Here is a 22,652-nt window from a genome sequence, read left to right on the forward strand (position 1 = left end):
TGGTCCTCTTGCTATTCTGACCACATCTACAGTTACTTCCTCCCCTGAAATCTTGAACCCCTCAAAGTCCTCTATGAAGGTTGAAATCAACTTCTTCCCAATTCCTGTTGATGTTGCTATTTTGGTCTCCTTGGTGAATCACAAACGTTCATCATGACATCAAAAGTGGTGAATCTTTTCCAGAAGGTTTCCAATTTATTTTATCCAAATCCAACAGCAGAATCACTATTTATGGCAGGTACAGACTTATGAATCCATTTCTTAAGTAGTAAGATTTGAAAGTCCAAATTATTCCTTGATGCATGAGCTACAGAATGAATGTCATGTCAGTAGTCATGAAAAGAACATTAAGCGCATCTCCCTCTCAACTCCATTAGAACTTTTGAGTGACCAGGTGCATTGTCAATTAGCAGTAAATATTTTGAAAGGGATCTCCTTTTCTGAGCAGCAGGTCTCAATGGTAGGCTTAAAATATTCAGGAAGTTGTAAATAGTGGTGCTGTCGTCCAGGTTTGTTATGCCATTTACAGAGCATAGGCAGAGGAGGTGGAGTGTAATTCTGAATGGCATTTGACCATTTTTTTATAGGAATGAAACAGTTTCTTCTTGTTTCCTTTTTCATACAGCTAACCAGTTGTCTTGGCATCTTTTATCTTTTATCGTGTTGTTCCTCCTTTAAGTTCTGACATGCAATGCCAACTCTGTGAGATGTCCAGTTTCCATACATGTGAGTCTATTCTTGCATTCTTTTTTAAAATTATTATTAGTTGTTCAAAACATTACAAAGCTCTTGACATATCATATTTCATACATTTGATTCAAGTGGATTATGAACTCCCATTTTTACCCCATATACAGATTGCAGAATCACATCTGTTACACATCCACGTTTTTACATACTGCCATACTAGTGTCTGTTGTATTCTTGCATACTTAATTCTGTTTCATTGTTTAACACTGTCAAATGCTACTGTTTTTAACAACTAGACTTCTTCCTAGGTCTTGACATCTGGTAGAGAAAGTCATAAATGTCTCCATTAATGTCTTGGTTTTTCATAGAAATTCTGTAAACAACTTGTCAAGGTCTACCACAAATGCTATTGTGATTTTGATGAGAATTACATTAAATCAACAGATCAAGCCTGGCACAGTGGCACACACCTTTAATCCCAATCACTTTGGGGGCTAAGGCAGAAGGATGACAAGTTCAAAGCCAGCCTCAGCACTTAGCAAGACCCTAAGCAACTTAGCACGACCCTGTCTCAAAAATAAAAAGCATAGCTCAGTGGTTAAACACCCCTGGGTTCAATCCTAGGTACCAAACAAAATTTTAAAATCAACAGATTAATTTTCCAAGATATAGTAACCATGAAACTGGTATCTCTTTCTCTTTATGTCTTCTTTCATATCATTAAAGTTTTAAAAATTTGACCTATAAATGTCTTTCAACTCTTTTAGTAGTTTTAGATTTTGGTGCCTTTTATTTTTAATATTATTATCATTATTGCTTTTCTACCATCTTATTACTGGTCAGTGGAAATGTAATTCTTTTTTGTTTCTTAGTCTATCTCATGCTAATAATTTTTGAAGTTTCCATCTGCAATAATAACAGCTTTGTTTCTTCCTTTCTAATTCTGACAGATAATTTTTCCCTCAATCTTTTGTCAACTGGCTAGCCCCTCCGGGACATGTGTGTGTAGGGTGATATGGGAGTCCTCAACTTGATCTGAATTTAACATAGGCTTTCAGTACAGTGAAATGCACTCCCTTTAGTGCCACCCTGTACCCCACCATTGTGTACCTAAGTAACTCTAAGATTAAAGCAAAGACATGGATAAGATTGACCATTGGAACAACCTGAACAGCATTTCCTTTATTGAGTCTAACCATTTTCTACCTTTCCCCAAATTCTTATGTCAAACAACAGGATTGCATTTCCCAACTCCAATTGCCCACCTAAGTACCCCCATGAAATCCTCAAACTGATTATGTATAAAACCTAAATTGTCATCTTCTCCAGCAAAAAAAAAAAAAAAAAAGCCATTGCTGAAAACCTTGATGTCCTCTTCGACACCTTCCTCTCCTTACTCCCAAATCCTACTGGGTTCTGAATCTTGTCTTGGAAGCGTGCCCCTCCCTCCAGAGGATACTTCCATGGCTCTGTGTTCTGTGTTCACCCTCTTAACTAGCTATGCATTGTCATTGACATTTTGTTAACTAAATAAACTTTTGCTGTATTATTATGTATGTGAAGGAAGCCTGGACAGTGAGGACACTTTTATGTTGTTTAAATGCATTTGCAGGACTTTGATATCACACTAGCCTTATCCTCTTGGGTACATGCAGCTCACGAAGAAAGCAAGACAGTGGATTTCACACCTCTTTTCAATCATTTACAAATTAAAGCTGCTGGCAATAGGTTAACCACTATTATTGATCATCTCCTTAGTACAGTACACTGGGTGAGGAGCTAGGGGGGATATTAAGATGTGCAAACAAGAACTTTGTTAGTCTAGAGACAACTCAGTCAATTAGTTCCATTGGTTGAAACTGGGACTATTTGAAATCTTCATGGTATTTATAGAGATTAATGGCCAGAGTTGTTTATTTTCCATTGTCTCTCTTGCCTTTAGCCCTCTCTTTAATTGGACCTACCAATGGATTACATAGTCAATAAATCTAAGCCACAGACAGTCATTTTTGTGTCCTATTTCAAAAAATGTCATGTTTCATCCCATCTCTAACTTCAAGGATAACAGAGAGGGAGGCCCCTTGTCCCAGAGAACCACCTAAATGCTTTCCCTCTGGCTCCATAAACATGTCAAGACATCCTCGTGGACACTGATTTTACCAACTATTTTAAGGAAAAACTTTTAATTCCTTCCTTCCAGTAGATGTCATCACACCATATACAAAAGGAATGTGAAGAATCCCACTATTTTTATATTGGAAAATAGACTTTTTTTTAATCAGACTAGAGTAAAAACTTTCAGTGTACCTAGAGTGATAGAGTCACACTTGGTTCTCTTGCATCACCAGGGAACTGGGTGGGAATGTTATTGTAGGGAGCAGTCCTGAAGGAGAAATTGATTATGCAAGGGTACCTGGACCCTAGGATTGGTGCTGGTCCCCCTGGAAATAGGTCTGGCATATCTGACTGTTCAGGAGCACTGTGTGCAGGAGCTCACAGTGGTATCACATGATTAAAAAATTAGAAAGAAGTGTGAGATATCATTAGCGCTGTATTAATAGAAAAAAAATATATAAATATGAGAGGTGGAAACTAATCAGAGTGGTCAAATTCTGGAGTGTCACTGTGCATCCTGAAGGTTAGCATCTATACCAAGACCACCTTACATGACTGACTCTTTATTTTCTTATGTTTAATGAGTGATTTTTTAAAAAATGAAATACTATTTACTTGGAGATTAATTATTTTAGATAAATTAGTAATGACAAAAGAGGATATTTGGGAAATATGGTCTATTACCAAGAGATAGAAGCTGATTTTAGTCTCAGTTTGCCTTGCATAATTCCATTTTAGCACTAAAATTCCAAATACCTGGAAACCCCTCATTAGGAACAGTTATGTATTAGAATTTAGGGACTCAAGAGTTGAATTGATAACTTTCCCTTCTTGTATTTTATTTTATTTTATTTATAATTAATAAACCATTATATATAGTTGTTCTTCTGTCTCTGTAGATTACAGATCTGTGGATTGAAAACCTTCAGGAAAAATAATTTGTACTAAACATGTACAGACTTTCTTATCTTTTTTATTATTCTCTAGAAGATAGTGTTTAACAATTTGCATAGCATATCCATTGTTTTCGGTATCACAAGTAATCAAGAGATTATTCAAAGTATGAAGGAAGATATGTGCAAGTTATATACAAAAACCATAACATTTTCTATAAGGGACTTGAGCATCCTTGGATTTCAGTATCTGTAAAGTTTCCTAAAATCAATCCCCCATAGATAACAGAAACAATGGTATACTTATGAGATATGATGCTATGTTACGGTATATGCACGCATTCGGAAATGATTAACAAATTCATCACCTCACATACTTATCATTTCTTTACATTGAGAACATTTAAAATCTACACTTCCAGCAATTTTGAAATATACAATACCTAATGATTAACTACAATCAACTTTGCAATAGGTCATAAAAATTTATTCTTCCTTTCTTAGTCAGCTATTTCACCGCTATGACTAAAGGACCCTACCAAAACAACTATAAAGGAGGAAAGGTTTATTTAGTGGTCTTAGTCCATAGAAGGCTGGCTTTATTCCTCCAGGCTCAAGGTGAGGCAGGACATCATGGCAGAAGAGTGTGGCAGAGGGAAGCAGCTCACGTGGTGAACAGAAAGCAGAGAGAGACTCCACTGGCCAGATAGAAATATGTACCCCAAAGCCACATTCCAATCTCCACCTCCTCCAGCCACCCTACCACTTTAGTTACCACTCAGTTAATCCCTATCAGGAGATTAATTAACTGATTAGGTTAAAGCTATAACCCAATCATTTCTCCTCCAAGCCTCTTGCACTGTCTTACACATGAGATTTTGAGGGATACGTCACATCCAAACTATAACACTGTCTAACCAAAAATCTGTACCCTTTCACCACCATTTCCACATCCCCTCTTCCCAGTCCACCCTGCCCTCCACCTGCCTCCCCATTTCTGGGAATTAAGAAAATATGATGTAGATACACAGTGGAATATTATTCAACATTAAGTTTAAAAGGGAGATTCTGTTTTAGTCAGCTTTTTCACCACTGTAACCAAAATACCTGACAAGAACAATTTTTGAGGAAGAACCGTTTGTTTGGATCTTACGGTTTCAAAGGTCTCAGTCTATAAATGGCCTACGCCATTTCTCTGTGCCCTAGGTGAGGCAGAACATCATGGCAGAAGAGGATGGTGGAGGAAAGCAGCTCGGGCCATGGCCACTAGCCAGCAGAAAGAGACTCCACTCACCGGGTACAAAATATAAACCCAAAGGCAGGCCCCAGTGACCCGTCTCCTCCAGTTACAACCTTCCTGCCTACAGGTACCACCCAGTTAATCCCAATCAGTGGATTAATGCACTGATTATGTTAAGGTTCTCATAACCCAATCATTCCACCTGTAAACCCTCTTGCATTGTCTCACACATGAGTTTTTGAGGGACACCTCCTCTAAATCATAACACAGTAATTTGCAATCACAGGGATGAACCTTTAGGGTGTTCCAATAAGTGAATAGGCACAAGAAAATAAATACTGCATGATCTCACTTATATGTGGAATCTTAAAAAAGAAGTTCAATTCATACAGGTAGGGAGATTTTTTTCCTCTTGAAGTGAAAACAAGTGTATCTTTACAAAAAGTTAAAAAAAATGAATTTGGAAAATGAATCAGGTAAGTGAATCAGAGTTCATCACTGACTTTCTCAGATTGTTCAGAATGACTTTTCTCAAACACTTAACCCAAAACAGAGCTGTGTTGACACTGGTGTCAACATATTTGTTGACACTGCTGCAGGAAGATGTGGCTGGAAGCTCTATAAGAGCCTCCCTCACTTGCAAGAGTCCCTCTCTGTGCAGGTGATGAGGCTCTAGTGACAGTTCACAAGCACGTGTGAAAATTCTGTCACAGTGGTAAAGTAGAGAACACACTTCATTATTTTCTCTTCTCTGAAGTTCTTTGATGACTATTTTCTTGGCTTATGACCAATGAATCAATCTACTACATGATCTGTATGAGTCAGAGTTCCCAGAGAGACACAACCAACAGGATGTGTACAGAGGGAGAGTAATTTGAAGAATTGGCTCATGTGATTGAGGAAGCTGGCAAGTTGAAAATCTGTATGAAGAACCTTCATACAGAGACCCAGGAAAGAGCTTCTTCAGCTTGAGATGGGGCTGTCTGCTGACAGAGTTTTTTCTGTCCCCTCCACCCCAGAAGAGGTCAATCTTTTTCTATTAAACTCAACTTATTGGATGAGTTCCAGCTATCTACAGTGTGGCAGGCAATTGGCTTTACTTAAAGTCCTTTGATTTAAATGCTAATTTCATCAAAAAGTTACTTCACAGAAACATCTAGAGTAATATTTGAGCAAATATCTGGGCACCATGTCAACACATAAAATTAACCATTGCAAGATCCAAATGGCATCAGCCGTCAATAAGAGTCACTTATCCAAGGTTGCATGAACTATAGCTGAAAACACTGTACTTAGGCCTGTTCTCAGTGATTACCCTGGGGTTACTTGGCAAGCACTGAAGACGTGCTTATCACTGTTGTACAAGTCTACATTTCCAAAATAACACCAGCCCAAATCCAAACAGAACATTAAATGGAATCTGAATCTCATGTCCCCTCCTTTCAACCCAGTCCACTTTTTCTGAAATTACACTCAATTCAGTATTGACCAAAGATAAGTAGGAATCTTCTGCTTTATTTTAACATATTTAACATATAACAAAAAGCTATATTATGGTTTATAATACAAATTTCTCCATTTTTAAGAAAAACATGATTTTCAGGAAAAGTTTTTCTTTTCAAAATCTTTTTTGGGCTCTCTTAGTGTATCCCAGAGAAAATTCCTTGTAAACTTACATTTCTTTGCCATCAGATGGTAAAGTTTAAGAAGAATTTGTGCCGGGCATGATGATGCATACCTGTAATCCCAGCATCCTGGAAGACTGAGGCGGGAGGATCATGAGTTCAAAGCCAGCCTCAGCAATTTAGTGAGGGCCTGTGCAACTTATTAAGACCTTGTCTCAAGAAAAAATAAAAACACGGGGTGGTGCTGGGGATCTGGGGATTTGGGGATGTGTCTCAGTGGTTAAGTGCTCCTGGTTCAATCCTTGCTTAAAAAGGGGGGGAGATCTGTGTGATCACTTGGTCATCTTAGAACTCTTGGTCACATTGAGTTGGAAATTTTCCATCAGCTGCCTAAAAGGCACACCCACAGCCTAACCACTTGGCATTACTAAGACTGGACAAGGTTCATCAGAGAAGAAAACAGTGATATAGTTGGGCTAAAGGACTCTTAACATCTGCACCCCACCCCCTTCCTGGCTGCTGGAATATAGAGAGAAATACACCCTGTTCAGCAATCCATCACTGATAAACAAGTTTAGGACAAGTGTCCTCACAGGAGGAATCTTTGAATCATTTGTTTCTAACAAAACAGCAGCATAGGACTTTCATCCATCCAACAGCACTTAAGGAGCACCACCATGTATTAATAGCACCCCACAGGGCACAGTGGGTGGGTATGGGTCTTATTTGGTTCTTGCTCTCAAGAGGTGTGAAGCAGACAAAAAAGTATGAAGAAGGAGCAGCAGGTTTATCCTAAGTATGTTTGTTACATAATAGAATTTGACCATCCTTTTTAAGGCTTAGTGAAAAACCAATTGTAGAAAGCCTTTAATTTAAAATAGAAAACACAATGATTTCCTCCTCCTGGAAATTTAGAAGGGAAAAAAACTTATTATCTAATAAATTATCTGCATTAAAAATGCATTAGTAATCAATCTTTATAACATTTGGTGACAGCTACATTGCTTATTAAAAAAACAACACTGTCTCTTTTCTCCAAGTATGCTTTTTATGGTTCTTCTGAAAGAAACTCATTAAACTCAACCATAGAAGAAGGCAAACTACTTTACAATAAATTAGTATGTTATAAATAAGAAAATGCTTAGCATAATATTTTAATTGCTATTTTAATTTAAAGCTTAATGCATTACTACCCAAAGTGTCTACTGCAGAAACCTAAAGAACATAGTTCTTGCCATGATTGGTAAACTCTGGAGAGACTGGGTGCAGAGGTTTTTTTTTTTTTTTCCTACTCTTCAACGTGAACAATAGGGACTATCAAGGGCTCCAGGGCGTGCACCATAAATGGCATTTTCCACCATCCTTTGGAAGGTCATGCCCAGTTGTCTTGGGACCCAGTATTTATGGTTAGGAAGGCAGATGCTTCAAAATGTGCCCTAGCTCTCACAAATGCATACTGACAGGTTGAACTTTGCTTTTTTTTAGAGCTCTAAATATTTCCACCATTCTTAGCACAAAGTATCCAGAGATCCAGAGTCTCATAAAAACTAATTATGGATTTGTTTTGCCTAGTATCAAACAAGTGGGTCGTTTCTTTATCTGGCTGCAGAAAAGTTACTATTTACAAAATCAAAGAAGACAATATCCACAGAGTGACACTTGGCTTCCTACAGAGTCCAGCAGTGCATGCTGCTTTCTCAGTGTCCCCAGGGATGGGGTAGGAAGGATGTCCATGGGGAATGGCTGAGGAGCTACCCATTGCATGACACTCACCAGGAGACAAGCAGATAGTGGTCTCAGAGCCCAAGTGTGAGGAGCAACTTGGGGCTTTGGGAATTAGGAGGGGCTTCACACCATCAGGAAGCAGGAACTCTAGTAAGATGAGCTAAAAAATAAAAAGAAGAAGAAAGAAAGAGGTTCTAACTGTGGAGCTAGTAACGAATGAATGGCGAATAAATGAAGCCAGATGAAAATGATGAGAGAGTTTTCTTTCATTTCTAATGTCTCTTTCCCCTGCCCCCCACTCTGATTTTAAGGTATCCCCTTTAACATTCATGTTGAAACTTAGTCCCTCTTATGGTTTCCTTTTTGGAAATAAATGGCTTCACCCTAAGGGGTGCATTTCATGTGTTATACAAGGACCCAGGGAATGAGCCTGTGCCCCTTTGCCCTCCTGCACTTCTACCACATGAGAAGGCCCTCACCAGATGCCAAATGCCCACACCCGGACTTCTCCACCTCAGAACTCTGAGAAAATACATTGTTGGTGTTTATAAAGTCCCAGTCTGTAGCATTTTGCTAAAGCAGCATGAACAGACTAAGCCACCCCGCCCTGTTCCCATTCTAATCAAGTCTCAGGTGTTGCTCTTTTCTTTTTTTTTCTCCTTCAGTCTCTATTTCTCCCTGGTGCACATGGTTAGTTCTCCATTGATTTTTGAAGTCACTCTCAGACACTGGTGAAAAGAAACAAACAAACAAAAAAAAAAACAAACTGGGTCTTGTTCCCATTTTCAACATTTATAGGAATTTCAATCTTGGGCAAATCCATTTTACCCTTTACACACCCCAGTTCTATCATGTGTAAAATACAGACATCAGCAGATGCCTCAGATGACCAGCGCATATAAAATTGCCCCAGGATTGCTGATGTCAAGCCTACTGGTATGCAATTCTGTCATTTCTAGGGAAGTCACACTGCCAGAAAATGGAGTTTTTAACATCAACCCTTGATCCCTAAGGCCTGCCTGCCTGTCAACGTCAGTACATCTATCATCTGCTCCAAAGCCATCTATCAACACCTACGCTGCTCATTTCTGAAGTTCCCAAACCTGTCAGATCATGGGAATCACCTGAAAACCTCTCAAAAATTAAAAATTCCAGGGATGGATAAAGTTAAACCCTCTCAATCTGACACCTCTGAATCTCAGGGGTGGGAGTACCGTGGGATTCACGTGTATAAATGCAGTTTTACAAAAGCTCTCCATACAATAATTCTGATAATGTAATCAGGTTTGGGCCTCATTCAGATTCTGCTTTTTTGTGTGAAAAACTGGCCCAGGGCTGGGGCATGTGGCTCAGTGGTAAAATGCTTTCCTGGCATGCATGCGGTCCTGGGTTCAAATCCCCAAGCTTCAAAAAAAAAAAAAAAATAAGTGGCCCTAATTACTATCTGCTCTCCTCGTGGCCAACCTCTTGTGACTAGTAATGTTCTAGAAGCCCACCTTGATGGTCTTCCTCCCACAGGAGTCAGCTGAGTCCCCCTCTTCCCACCGCACTAGGCTCCTGCCTGCCCCCCAGCTCTTCCTTCCTCAGCTGGTCCCATTCTCTGCACACAACTCTCCTGAGCCCAGCTTCTCCACAAGCCAAATAACCTCAGCTTCTTGTATATTATTGCTCCTGAACTTCAGCATCAGATGTCCTATCATCTGGAGTATATATGTGACAAATGTCTAGTGAGCTCTGCTTAGTTTTTACTCCATGATCACATAGCTACTTTCTTCCAAGGCCTCTGTCCTGTGCTGAGCATCAAATGGTCCTAATTAGTCATGAAAATCCAGAGCAGAGGTTCCCTTTTCCTGACCTCACTATCGATGCTCTCTGTCCTTTACCAAGCACCCAATATTTGGGTGTCTTTAGCTCTGGAAATCAGACTCAGTCTGTTTTGAAATTTCCTTCTGGTGCTGAGACAAAAGAATGCAAAGGTTTCCTTGGCAAAGTGCCTCCGGAAAAGCCCCAGCAATCCCTGAATGGTGAGGACAGGCCTCCACCCACATCATTCCACCCTCACTCATTTCCCCATGTCCTCTGCAATTGCAGCTTGTCATTTAAAAATAGATCTCTCACACACAAACACATTGAACTAGAAAGAAAGCTCCAGGCATGGTGTGTATACGATACACATGTATGTGCACAGTTGTAGCTCTTAAGCTTGGTGCCAGAAGAACTGCTGGAAACTGTGGCTGTGTTCCTGAGGAACGTGCTGCCTTGGGCCTTGCTCCAAGGAGAATGTGTGTAAGAAGTTGGGAACAATCCTGTAGCAGGATGTTTTCAGCCACAGGTTAGTAAGCATTCAATTAAAAGTAGCTCAAACAATAACGATATAAAGCAGGAAAACCCAGGAAAGGGATTCATATATAAATATTTGTAGATAGACACAATATCTTTATTTAATTTTTATGTGATGCTGCAAATCACATCCAGTGTCTCACATGTGCTAGGCAAGCGCTCTACTACTGAGCCACAACTGCAGCCACCCAGGGAAGGGTGATTCCACAATTGGTATAGCAGTTCAATGATAGCATCAAGATTCTGTCCATCATTTGACTCTGCAGTTCCACAGGTGCTATAGTGTCTCTCGTTGGGGCTGGGAGATGTCAGGATCACATCCAGTGAAAAAATACCAGTGCTTCCCACTGTGAGTCTTTGAATTAGGGAGCTAGCCTTTCCTAAAGACTCCACACATATACAAACACACAAAGCACCTTTTCCTGGTGTTCCCTTTGCCAGGACTGGATCTGAAGCCCATGTCCTAGCTCGACAAGATCTAGGAACTTGAACACTGAGCAAGTGTAGCCCATGGTAGGAAGCAGGATCTTCAGGGAAAAGGAAGCTACCGGAAAGAGGCAGGGGCAGAATGACTGTTAAGTGAATGACTGGCTGTCTCAAGGCACAGGACTGAGAGGGAAGAAGGATGGAAACATTTTTTTTTCTGGCCTGAACCTTGGGTGGTCCCTCTTGATGCTGTTTTAGAAACCGTAAATGATCACTCTCACTATATAGCTAGACTTATCTCAGAAGGAAAGGTCTAGAAACTTGGGCTTCACCAGTTTTGGCTACTAGACATCAGAGCTATTTTCCATCTTTCTTGGTGCCAGGAAAAACTTGAGAAAGCATTATATTCTTAAGCTTTTATACACTACCTAGTATATAATATACTATAAAGGTCTGCCTTAGTGACCTCAAGATGATACACCAAAAATACCATAGGCTGAGTGGCTTAAAAGATAGTAATTTACTTCATACTCTTCTAGTGGTTAGAAGTTTAACATTGGGGTGCCCTTGTGACTGGGTTCTGGTGAGGGCCTTCTTCCTAATTTGCAAATGGCCACCCTCTTTCTGTGTCAACACATGTCAGAAAGAGAGCTGACTAGCTCTCTGCTCTTCAAATAAAGGCACCAATTCATTCATTTGGGCTTAATACTCATGAACTAATTATCTTCCAAAGACCTCACTTCCTAATGCCATTAAATTGGGACTCAGAGTTTCGTCACGTAAATTTGGGAGAGACACAAATAATTAGTCTACATCAAGGCCAAAGAGAGAAGGAAATGGGGTGGTTGGCAGTGCCTAGGCTCACAGCCCAGCTCCTGGCTACTAAGTAAAGTCTTCCAAACACGCCAACCAGAGTCTGGGCTCATCTGGGTCTCACAGAGGGCAGCTCAACCAAAGGAAAGTGAATGAAGGCACCGGCTATGGCAGAAATTAATTTCACTCTAGAGCTTACAAAGCCTGAAATTTTGTGGATAAGGAGAATTAACAAGGAACATCAGCAATAATGACTAGAGCAGAGGTTTAGAGGTCAGATTCTGGGCTTAAGTCCAAATCCTGGCCGTGGATCATGGTGCAACCTTGGACACAGCCCTCCAGACAGCAAGGAGCCACTAGAACATCATGTAAATGCTGTCAGCATGTCCAGGGTCAGCAGCAAGAGGAAACAAGATTATTTTACACAGAAGGCACTGGCAAATGCAGCGAGCTCGAAAGTTAGCACCATAATGCTCACTGACACCAGTGAAAATTACTACAGAGATTTGGCAATTCTACAAACTTTCATGGCAGTGTGACCTCTACAGAGAAGAGAGGGTGTTTTCTGTGCCTCTCGAGCCCTACTTATCACCCTGCTCAGCTCTTTCACCTGCACCCAGCTCTCAGGTATCTGATGCTTGTTATGGGGCCAGGAGCCTCCTGATCTTTTTTCCTCCAGCCACTAGGGCAGGTGAGCCAGCACTAGGGCAGGTGAGCCAGCACTGAACTACCATGAACAGAGAAGAGCACCATCACTGAATGATGACTTTGTCTTCAGAATCAGGAGACTAGAAAGGTCGTCTAACAAGTACCCCTAACAAATAGTGACCTTTAGGGATCCACAATATTTAGGTCTTGGAAGCCTGATCCACGGGGATTTAAATTAGACAAGGGGTTCTCTATGTGGAGAAGGAGAAGTGTCTTAAGGCTGCTGTGGGAACAGGTAAGGGGACCCAAGCTGATGAGGCTTGGGAGCCACCATGTGTGGGCCACAGCAGTTCCCTTTCATCTGTTTCATATTTGGGATAACACCTAAAATTTTAGTCTAAATAAGCACAAAATAATTTTTTGTAATTGGTAATTTGAAAAAGAAAAAGAAAAAAAGAGGATAGCATGGATGATCTCAAACCTTTATTTGTTGCAACTAATCATTAGGTCCAAGAAAAGAAAGTGACCCCACTCCTACCCCATCAATGCCCTCCAGCCAAAGACCATCGGGGACACACCAATTGGCAGCTGGCAGCACAAGAAACAAAGAGGGTGGTGGAGGGAGCTGTTATAGGCTCTGGGCTGTGGTTAGGTCATTAATGAGGGCAGGTGTAGAGGAAATGGTCTACACTGGGTAGTCAGAAAGGGGGGGATATTCTATGATTGGGTATATTATAAATCATTATCTACAGGGGAGCAAACTAGAGCAAAGACAAAACTCTAATTCATGAAGACACATCAGTCCCTTGCTTCAGCTGAGAGAGAGGATATTTGAAACTTTATGGGTTGCACAGTGACCTGGTTTTGTCTCACTTCATCATGGTCTCTGAGTAACCTTGCCTGATGTCCGTTGTTCCGTGAGGTTGATTATGTGAGCAGAAAAACAGCAGGGTCCAGCCTGAGCACCAGGCTAGCTCACAGTGACACTGAAGTCCAGCTGGGAGGACCAGACCAGCTCCCAGATGTCAGGGGCTATTTGTTATTTCTTTATTTTTTACTTCTCAAAAAAAAAAACACAACAATAAATTGTGCTTTAACTTAGGAACAGAACCTCAAATCTCCACCTCCCCGCCCCCCAAAGAGTCCCTCAATACAATTAGATACTTCTCTGAATAACCCTCACTTCTTTGAATGACATTTCTGGGAAATATTGATGTGAAAAATCATGCTTAAAGTGTTTTCTCCACCAGGTACCTTTTTCCCCTTTCATACCCACTCCTGCTCTTCCCCACCCCACAATACTGAATCGTTAACTGAGATTCATCTCCTTCCAGCTCATTAGGAAATTCTGGGAGACAGCAAATAATGAACAAAGAACAAAAAAGGAGAATGGTAACAATGGGATAAATAGATACATGGGATTTTTCGTTAATGGTGCTCATTGCACCATGAGCCAGCTGTCATGAAGACTGTCTGATTTTTCATCAGCGGGTGACAGGCCCATGGCTATATTAACATCAAGGTGGGTTGTTCATAAAGAATTTGGAAAGTATGTGTGTCCCTTTGAAGGAAAAGGGAACTGAAATGAAAATGTTCAATAGACATTTTACTCTTTTGTGAATGAAATAGAGAAAGGGATATGAAATTAAATTTTACTTGAGTTTTTAGTATATATAAATACAACCGTAAATACCAATTAAAAGCCATTCCCACATAAACACACAAACATACATGCTTTGCTCGTGTGTGTGTGTGCATATATATATAAAACCTATAATTTCCTTGCCAGAAAAGATTACTTAGTAAGGAATAAGTAATGAGAGTGACTGGTCTAAGCTTCACTCATTCTTGCTCATCCCTCATAGGACCATGTAGTTTATCTCGAGATGAGAATGGCAGTGTTCTTCTTAGCAAAAACCCTGGCTTGAGGGATTGAAAGATCCACATTCCAAGCACACAACTGACTAAGAATATGACTGGGGTGTCCTTGGCTCTGTGAGATTCCAGTTTCCTAGGCTCTCCAAAGGAAGATTAGACAAGGTTTTAAGGGGTTCTTGAAAGTCCCTGCCAGCTGAATTGTGCAATGATAGGTGGCCCACACCTTTTCTTCATCAGAAATAAGTACCTCCTGTGTGGTTGACTGTTCCCTCTGACGTGAGATTTATAGCTTGGGCTCCAAGGTCAGTACAGTCCTGCGACATTTAACAACAGGGATATATTCTTAGAAATGCGTTTTTAGGCAAGTTCATTATTGTGTGAATGTTGTAGAGTGTACTTACACAAACCTAGACGGTGTGGGTCAGTCATTCCAGGTGGCCTCTGGTACAAGAGACACAGTAACCATGAGACATTAGAGGCTGCTACAGGCATAACACAGCACACTTTTTTTTCAGTAAACTTGTGAGTGTGTGTAAGTATGTGTATGTGTGTGTGTGTGTGTGTGTGTGTGTATTTAGGGATTGAACCCACAGCCTCACATATGCTAGGCAAGTACTCTACCACTGAGCTACATCTCAGTCTTTATATCCTTTATATTTCATTTTGAAACAGGGTCTTGCTGAGATGCCCAGGCTGGCCTGAACTTGAGATCCTCCTGCCTCAGCCTCCTGAGTAGCTGGGATATGGGTGTGCACCACCACTGCTGGCTAAACTTACTTTTTAACAGGCAGAAGGAAGGCACTATAAAATAATGACAAAATATAGTATAGTGAATACACAAAACAGTAAAATAATTGTTTATTATCAAGAATTATGCACTGTACATAATTAAAAGTGCTATACTTTTATATGTCAGGCAGCACCATGAGTTTGCTTACACTAGTGTCAACATGTGAGTAACGTGTTACGCTACACAATTATGACAGCTCCACCATCACTAGAGGATAGGAACATTCAGCTGTTACAATCCTAGGAGAACACCACCATTAATGCAGTATATTGCTGACAGAGAGCATGTGTTGCTTTTGCATCCATTCATACTCTGTTCAGTTTAAAACACTGTGTTCTATTTTAAAGTTGCAATTTTTGTTTTATGATCCACCCACCTCCCCATTCTCAGTCCATGTGGCTTGGATGAATGCCTCTTCCTCCCCAACCCCCGCCACAGACCAATCAGGCTCATTCTATAGTTTTGGCTGCCATGTTTGATTGGCCTGTGAATAACTAACTCAAGTTTGTTCAATCCAAGAGTATCCTTCAACCTGTGAGGAGAGCGCAGAAGACTTAAACCTGGGAGGATGAATCTGATCAAGTTTATAGATCTAATTACCAAATTATAAGTGGGAGAAAAGAACATGTTAAGTACTTTGGTGATACGATTGGAAACTGAGGGACTTTATAAGAAATATGATCGCCAAGTACCCCGTGGTTGAGAGAGAGAGAACCTATAGACACAAAGAGATCCAAAGCAGCTATTAACCAATCACAAGGTGTAGAACCTATTTAAATACCAATCTAAATACATAAAACAATCAAAGAAATGTGAAATGAAATGGTATTTGGTAATATGAAAGAATTATTGCTAAATTTTGTAGGTAGGACAGTGATATAGTATTTTTAGAAAGGCCTAGTATTTTTAGAAAGATATATGTTATGAAATATCTATAGATGAGATATCATCTAGAATTTGGTTTAAAATAATTGCAGAGTAAGGAGAAAATAAACAATAAAATGTTGGCTGGGTGTTGATGATTATTAAAGCTAGTGAAAGGAACTGGGATCATAAGATCATTCTCCCTACTTTCAGACACACTAGAAATTGCATTAAAATATTTTGAATCAAATTTAAAATTAAACATATATACTTTTATACAATAATTCCATTTTTAAAAAAGGATACAAATTATGTATTCATTTTAAGATTTATAATGAAAAGGAGCTAAATGTCAAACTACAAATTGAATAGATTATAGTATAATGACATGTGCTTTTGATTATGCTTAGGAATAGATTTAAAGGCATGAGAATATGCTTATTATTTGTTATTATTGATTAACTATGTAGGTAAGATTATAGTATCTCAAAATAAGTAAAATATACATTACACAAAATATTAAATTTACTTCTAAATAAGGCCTATTACCATAAATTTTATTGAAGGACATATGTATATATCATTGAGGTTATAATTACAGGTTCTAGAGTGAGCTGGGGATCTCAGCTCAGCCACATAATAGCTGTGACAAATTACATCACCTCCACTTTGTAATACCTAAATGGGGATTACGATGTTAACTATCTTACAGGTTGTAAGAATGAACTAAAATGATTTATGTAAAGCATCTATAATAATCACAAAACATACATTGGCTAATGTATCAAGCATATAATAAATGATGAATGCTTGTTGCCTGAAAGTTGATCCCTTATACAAATTGTACTTATAATTTTTCAAAGGTCGTTTGCAATCCTATTACATTGTATTCTTGTCACAAGAATCAGTTGAGAGCTGGGGTTGTGGCTCAGTGGTAGAGTGTTCGCCAAGCATGCATGAGGCACTGGGTTCGATCCTCAGCACCACCTAAATGTAAAATAAAGATATTGTGTCCACTTTAACCTAAAAAATAAATATATTTTGAATAAAGAAGAATCAGTTGATAACTATTTGCAAACTGAAGGCTAACACTCAGTTGCAGAGAAGGCTACTGAACTTTTCTGAGGTGACTCTGATCCTCTGCTACTGGTCCAGAATCCATCCACCTTGGCCTCCTGACTTCCACAGCCAAGACTCATTTCCCACTAGCAATGGACGTCACCACATGGCTGACTATTCACCACTGTCCATCAGCCCCAAACATCATTTTTAATCCCTATGCTCCAGCACATAATGGCTCCAAATTCCAGGACTGCAGAGATAAGGGCTCCCCTGCTGGGCACTTGGGGGCCAGAAACCATTTAGTGCGCCTGGGGCTGTTGATAACCGATGGCACTCTACCACTCCTGCGAAATTAATTTCTCCTGCCTGGGCTTGCATTGTCTGGGCACCTCCAGAGGAATGGTGTACTGACAGTCCATCTTGCTTCTGGTGAGCTTTACCCATATCTCCTGATTAGCATTCTATTTGTATGCAAATAAGCCACTTGCCTTTGTTTGTGGATTAATCTCCACTATAAATTGGAGCTCTTGTCTTCTGAATCCATATAGTTGTGGACTATAAGGTCTGGAAATGACTTTCTTGAATAAGAAGTCAAATTTCTCCATTTTAAAGACAAGGAAACTGGGGCTAAGACGGGTGGACTTCACAGGTGCATATCGCTGGTGAGTGCAACCTGTTCACAAACTCACAGGGCCACACCCCAATTTTGTCATGTCTACACTAAAACCCCAGTTAAGCCATTAAGAAAAAGAACACAGATCACTTACTATCAATGTGTGTGTGTGAGAGAGAGAGAGAGAGAAACCCACAGACAAACAGACTCAGATGTTTTTCCAAGATCTCTTTAGAGATTGTGCTCTGTTAAAAATAAGGTTAGCTTATCAATGAACTTCTTTTTTAAAATTAAATGTTAATGTTTAAGTTATTGGCCATTTTATTTGGCAGTCTCATTCAATTATTATTAAAGTACAAATAATTCAAAATTCATGCCCAATATTGTGATATAAGAGGAGAGAGTATCAATCTCATGATTAAAAAAAAAATCTGGGAAAAGCTAACATAAGTCAAAGGGAAATATGAAGAAGGTATCTCATTTGAAGATGAAAAGGAAGGGAACAAGAACCTCAATTGCTTTAATAAAATATTAAAACATTGTAAGGGACACCCTTGATGCCCCTTCCAAAGAAAAAATGGAAAATAAACCAGGAGCAGCTCTCCATCTCCCAGGACAGGACTAAGCAACATGCTAAACCCCAGTGGCAGGGAACTCTTGAGGCAGAGCTGATGAACCCTGGGTTCAGCCTGACAGAGTCCTGCAGAAAACTGATGGGAGGGTTGGGAATATTCATAAATACATGTCTTCTCATTTCGATGAACCTGGCATGGGCTTGGGAATTAAATTCAAATGTGATGCACCGGGCCTCAGACAGCAAGGTGGGCTTTAAAAGGGCAAGAAAGCCCCAAGAGTGGGTGTCAACCAGGGGCCTACAGAGGATGACCTGCATGAGCCGGGTGGTTCAGAGGCCTAACCAGGCCCTGCATGTTAAGAACTGTGGCCTTGTGGGTGCCCAGGTCCATCCACTGATATGGTTGGCAGCTTATCAGATTCCTTGTACAAAGGGAGGATGAAGGTGACATTGGGATCACATGGTAGCTGTTCTCTCGCATCCTACCCAACCCCACTACATCCCAACCTCACTAGATTCGAGTTCCGGGAAGAGGTCCTAGGTCAAAGTGTGGAGTGTTTCTGCTCAGGGACTGGGTCCCTCATATGGAAGGCACTGTTTTAATTGCTTCATGTACATGGTATTTATTTTCACAACAGTCTCATGAAGTAGGTATTACAGTTATCCATATTTTATAGATATAGATAACCTACAGAGAAGATAAGCAATTCCCCCCAGACACACAGTAAGAGGTGCAGAGACGGTCAACTCTTAACCACTGGGCAACACTGCAACAGCTACGCAGGCCAGATGGTTCGGGAGCATGGGGGACATGTAACTTACCCCTTTCTGATCCACCCTTTGCAGAACCAGGTGACTGCTTGGCACCCTTAGGACCTAAGAAGTAAATAGCCCTGAGGGCTACAGAGCAGGGCAGGAGCTCACTGCAGCCAGAAACACAGAGGGCCCTGGACCAGGAGCAGATGGTCCAAGCAGACTGTCCAGGGTCAAATAGGTCTGGGGGTGCCCTGGAGACATGGTGGGGCTCTCTCTAAGCTCTTAAAGGTGACGGGAAAGAAGACAGAGAGAAGCTCCACAATATCCCACCTGCATTCTTCCTCATCACTCCCACGTTTCCACGTGCAGGGCTTTCCTGGGCTGACGTCAATGGTCTCAATCCCTTAAATCATCGGCATCAAATGGAGGGACACAAGCTCTTGGCATAAACCCAGATAATTGCACCATCTCCAAATCCTATTCAGAATAATCCCCACCCTCCCTGAGGCCCAGGGGCAGAGACACTATCTGGGTAAAAAAAAAAAAAACAACAACAACAACAACAACAAAACAAACAGAAGAGGAGAACTAGGAATCTGGTGAAACAGAAGTAAAATGTGAAAGGCAGTTTACAAGCATCATTCAAAACAAAGAAAAGGAGAAGAAATCAAACCACCACAGTTCCCCGGACTGCGGGTTTCCCACCAGGTGTGTCTGATGGCTCTCATTTCAGCTATCAGTAGACCTTAGAATCCATTTTGGCACAGGAAGCTGGCAGGTGGCACCACCAGGGCACAGCTTAGCTCTGCCCTCCGCGGGGACCCAGGGGGCTGTGCCTTCTGCATCTTGCTTCAATTAGGAGAGATGAGCTCCCCACCGAGGACTTCTTTGTGTCCATAAAGAAAATCAGCACATTCCTATTCCTCTGTCGTGGGAGGGGTCGCTGAGCCTTGAAAGCTCCAACAGGGTGGCTGCTGGAGCGATGCTGCAGGGGCAGCACCGCGTTTAATTGTTTCACACTCGGATGCCAATTGATGGGGCCTTGGCTCTGTATTTAACACCACAGCCGGTGATGGACTCCGCTGCAGGAAGCATGCCCTGGCCCTCTGCACACTGTTGTATAACTGATGGGGGAAGATGCCCTCTCATTTGGTAAACTATATCTGGCCTTTCCAGCCCAGTGGTCATTAATGTTTGTTCTCATTCGATGGGCAAATTCAAAGAAATACAGCTCTCATTAGCTCCTGCCCAATTAACAATAATGCTCATCTGCCTCCACGGCTCAACACTGCTACAGAGCTGGAGCTGTTTGAATTACACAGCTGGGAGGACTGGGGAGGGCATCCAAGCCATCTCTGGTGCTTCAGCCCTCAAGGCTTGGATTCCTCCTGGTCCCCTCAGTCCCTCTGACCCCACTCACTCCACACCCATCTCCCGATGAACAAAACAACAGTAACTCACTTCACTGAGTATCTACACGGACCAGGCAGTGTCCTAAATGATGCATGTGAATTAACTCACTTGGATTGGTGACAAATATATGACCTATAGAGTCACAAAAATCCTCCAGGAGAGTACAATTTCTACTCCTGGCACCTAAGAGCTATATGAACTTGGACAAGTCACAAAGGAGTGACCTACATTTTTGTACTTGAAGCAGATCCAAATAATAACAATGTGACTCTCTGGGGTCAATGTCTCCATGGGTAAGGTGGTGGTTTGATTTCTCCTCCTTTTCTTTTTTTTTTAATAATGCTTGTAAACTGCCTTTCACATTTTCATTTCGCTTTGTCCCCTTTCCCCTGCATCCAAGCAGCTGACTCGAAAAAACCTGTGAATGGTCACCAGGGGCATCAGGGAAAAGAAAAGAATGGTCTACCAAAATGTATCCCCCTTTTTGAAAACAACCCCAGGTGACATCATGTTTGTGCATCTATAAGTTGGAGCTGGAAATAATTAGCTGTAAGTATGTTCTATGGCACAATTGTTCAATGTCTCTATGGCAGACAATTTGCTAATATATCAAAATTTCAAACAGGAGTACCCATTAATCTAGCAACTACACTTTTAGGAATTTATCTTATATAAGGGGAATAAAGTATGTATACAAAAATATTTATGTTGTATGGTCATATTAGCATAAGACTAGAAATAACTTATTGAAGGACTGACTAAGAAAGTTATGGTACATTTGCACAATGGAATATTATGTAGCCATAAAAAATAACGCAGCTTTAAATTCAAGTGATACAATTTCCCACATATTTTGTCAACTGAAAGAAGGAAGGTACCACTATAGGTATATATTTTTAAAGTATTTATAATCCATTGTTCTGATCATAATTACCTCTAAAATGAAATCAACAATCTGATAATAGCCACTGCCTCTGAGGAAGGAGTTAGAGCAGCTTGATATCACAACTGAAAGGGATACTTACTGTCACTATATCCTGACTCGTGAGTTTGTGTCATTAGAATCAGTCACATATTCAAGAAGTAGATAATATATAATTAAAAGTTAAAAACTTATTGATGTTTAAGAAGATAAAATGCTCATGTTTTAGAAATGGAGAGAACCAGGTGTGGTGGCATACACTATAATCCCAGCAGCTCAGGAGGCTGAGGCAGGAGGATGGTGAGTTCAAAGCCAGCCTCAGCAAAAATGAGGTACTAAGCAACTCAGTGAGACCCTGTCTCTAAATAAAATACAAAATAGGGCTGGGGATGTGGCTCAGTGGTTGAGTGCCCCTGAGTTCAATCCTTGGTACCACCGCCCCCCCCCCCCAAAAAAATGGAAAGAATCAATTTTAAATCATGGATCTGTGAAAGACAATAAAAAAGCAATCAGTAAATATGCAGAGAAAGAAACAGCAGTGAGGGGATCGGAAGGCCAGGTCTAAACAAATCCAATCAGCTGGTGGGACCTCTGTCCCTCCAGACACTCAAGGTGGTACATATTCATGGGTGTGTAGCTGGGGAAAGGGTGTTTCCACCACCTGGCTTCCTGACTGCTTGTGGACTGTCAGGTCAGACTCCTAGGGAGCAGCAGGGAACCTAATTTCTCAGGTTTCTTTGGCTGTTGGTAAGTCTCCTAACTAGCTCAGCATGTCAGCTTTGCACACTGGGGCAAAATACCTGCGAAAACAACTTAGAGGAAGAAAGATTTAAATCGGCTCCTGGTGTCAGACACTTCGTCCACCGTTGGCCGGCTCCATTGCCTGAGTCTGAGGGGAGGCAGACGATCATGGCGGAAGGGCATGCCAGAGGCAAGCTGCTCTCCTCCTGTGAAGGAAGCAGAAGCAGAGAGAGGGAGGAAGAGGCCAGGGGATGAGACAGAACCTTCTGGGCACAACCCCAACTGCCTACTTCCTCCAATGAGGTCCCCCTCCTGCAGATTCCACCACCTCCAAAAAAAAAAAAAAAAAAAATGCCATAGCATTTGGAATCTACCCATGTATTAGTCCACTGATGAGGTCAGAGCTCTCAGGACTCAGTCACTTCCCAAAAGCCTCACCTCCCAAAGCCCTCACTTTGAGAACCACTCCAGATCCAAAAGATGTATTCCACGAAATAACTCCCCCACCGTGACAGTTAATCGTG

At 41.0% G+C, this 22,652-nt stretch overlaps 1 protein-coding gene across 1 annotated transcript in view; it reads right to left on the minus strand.

Annotated features, from left to right (window-relative positions):
- Positions 1-22,652, minus strand: part of LOC107146322 — a 70,639-nt gene that overhangs the window by 25,091 nt on the left and 22,896 nt on the right.

Source organism: Marmota marmota, unplaced genomic scaffold, assembly GCF_001458135.2.
Source record: "Marmota marmota marmota unplaced genomic scaffold, marMar, whole genome shotgun sequence".
NCBI classification, from domain to species: Eukaryota; Metazoa; Chordata; class Mammalia; order Rodentia; family Sciuridae; genus Marmota; species Marmota marmota.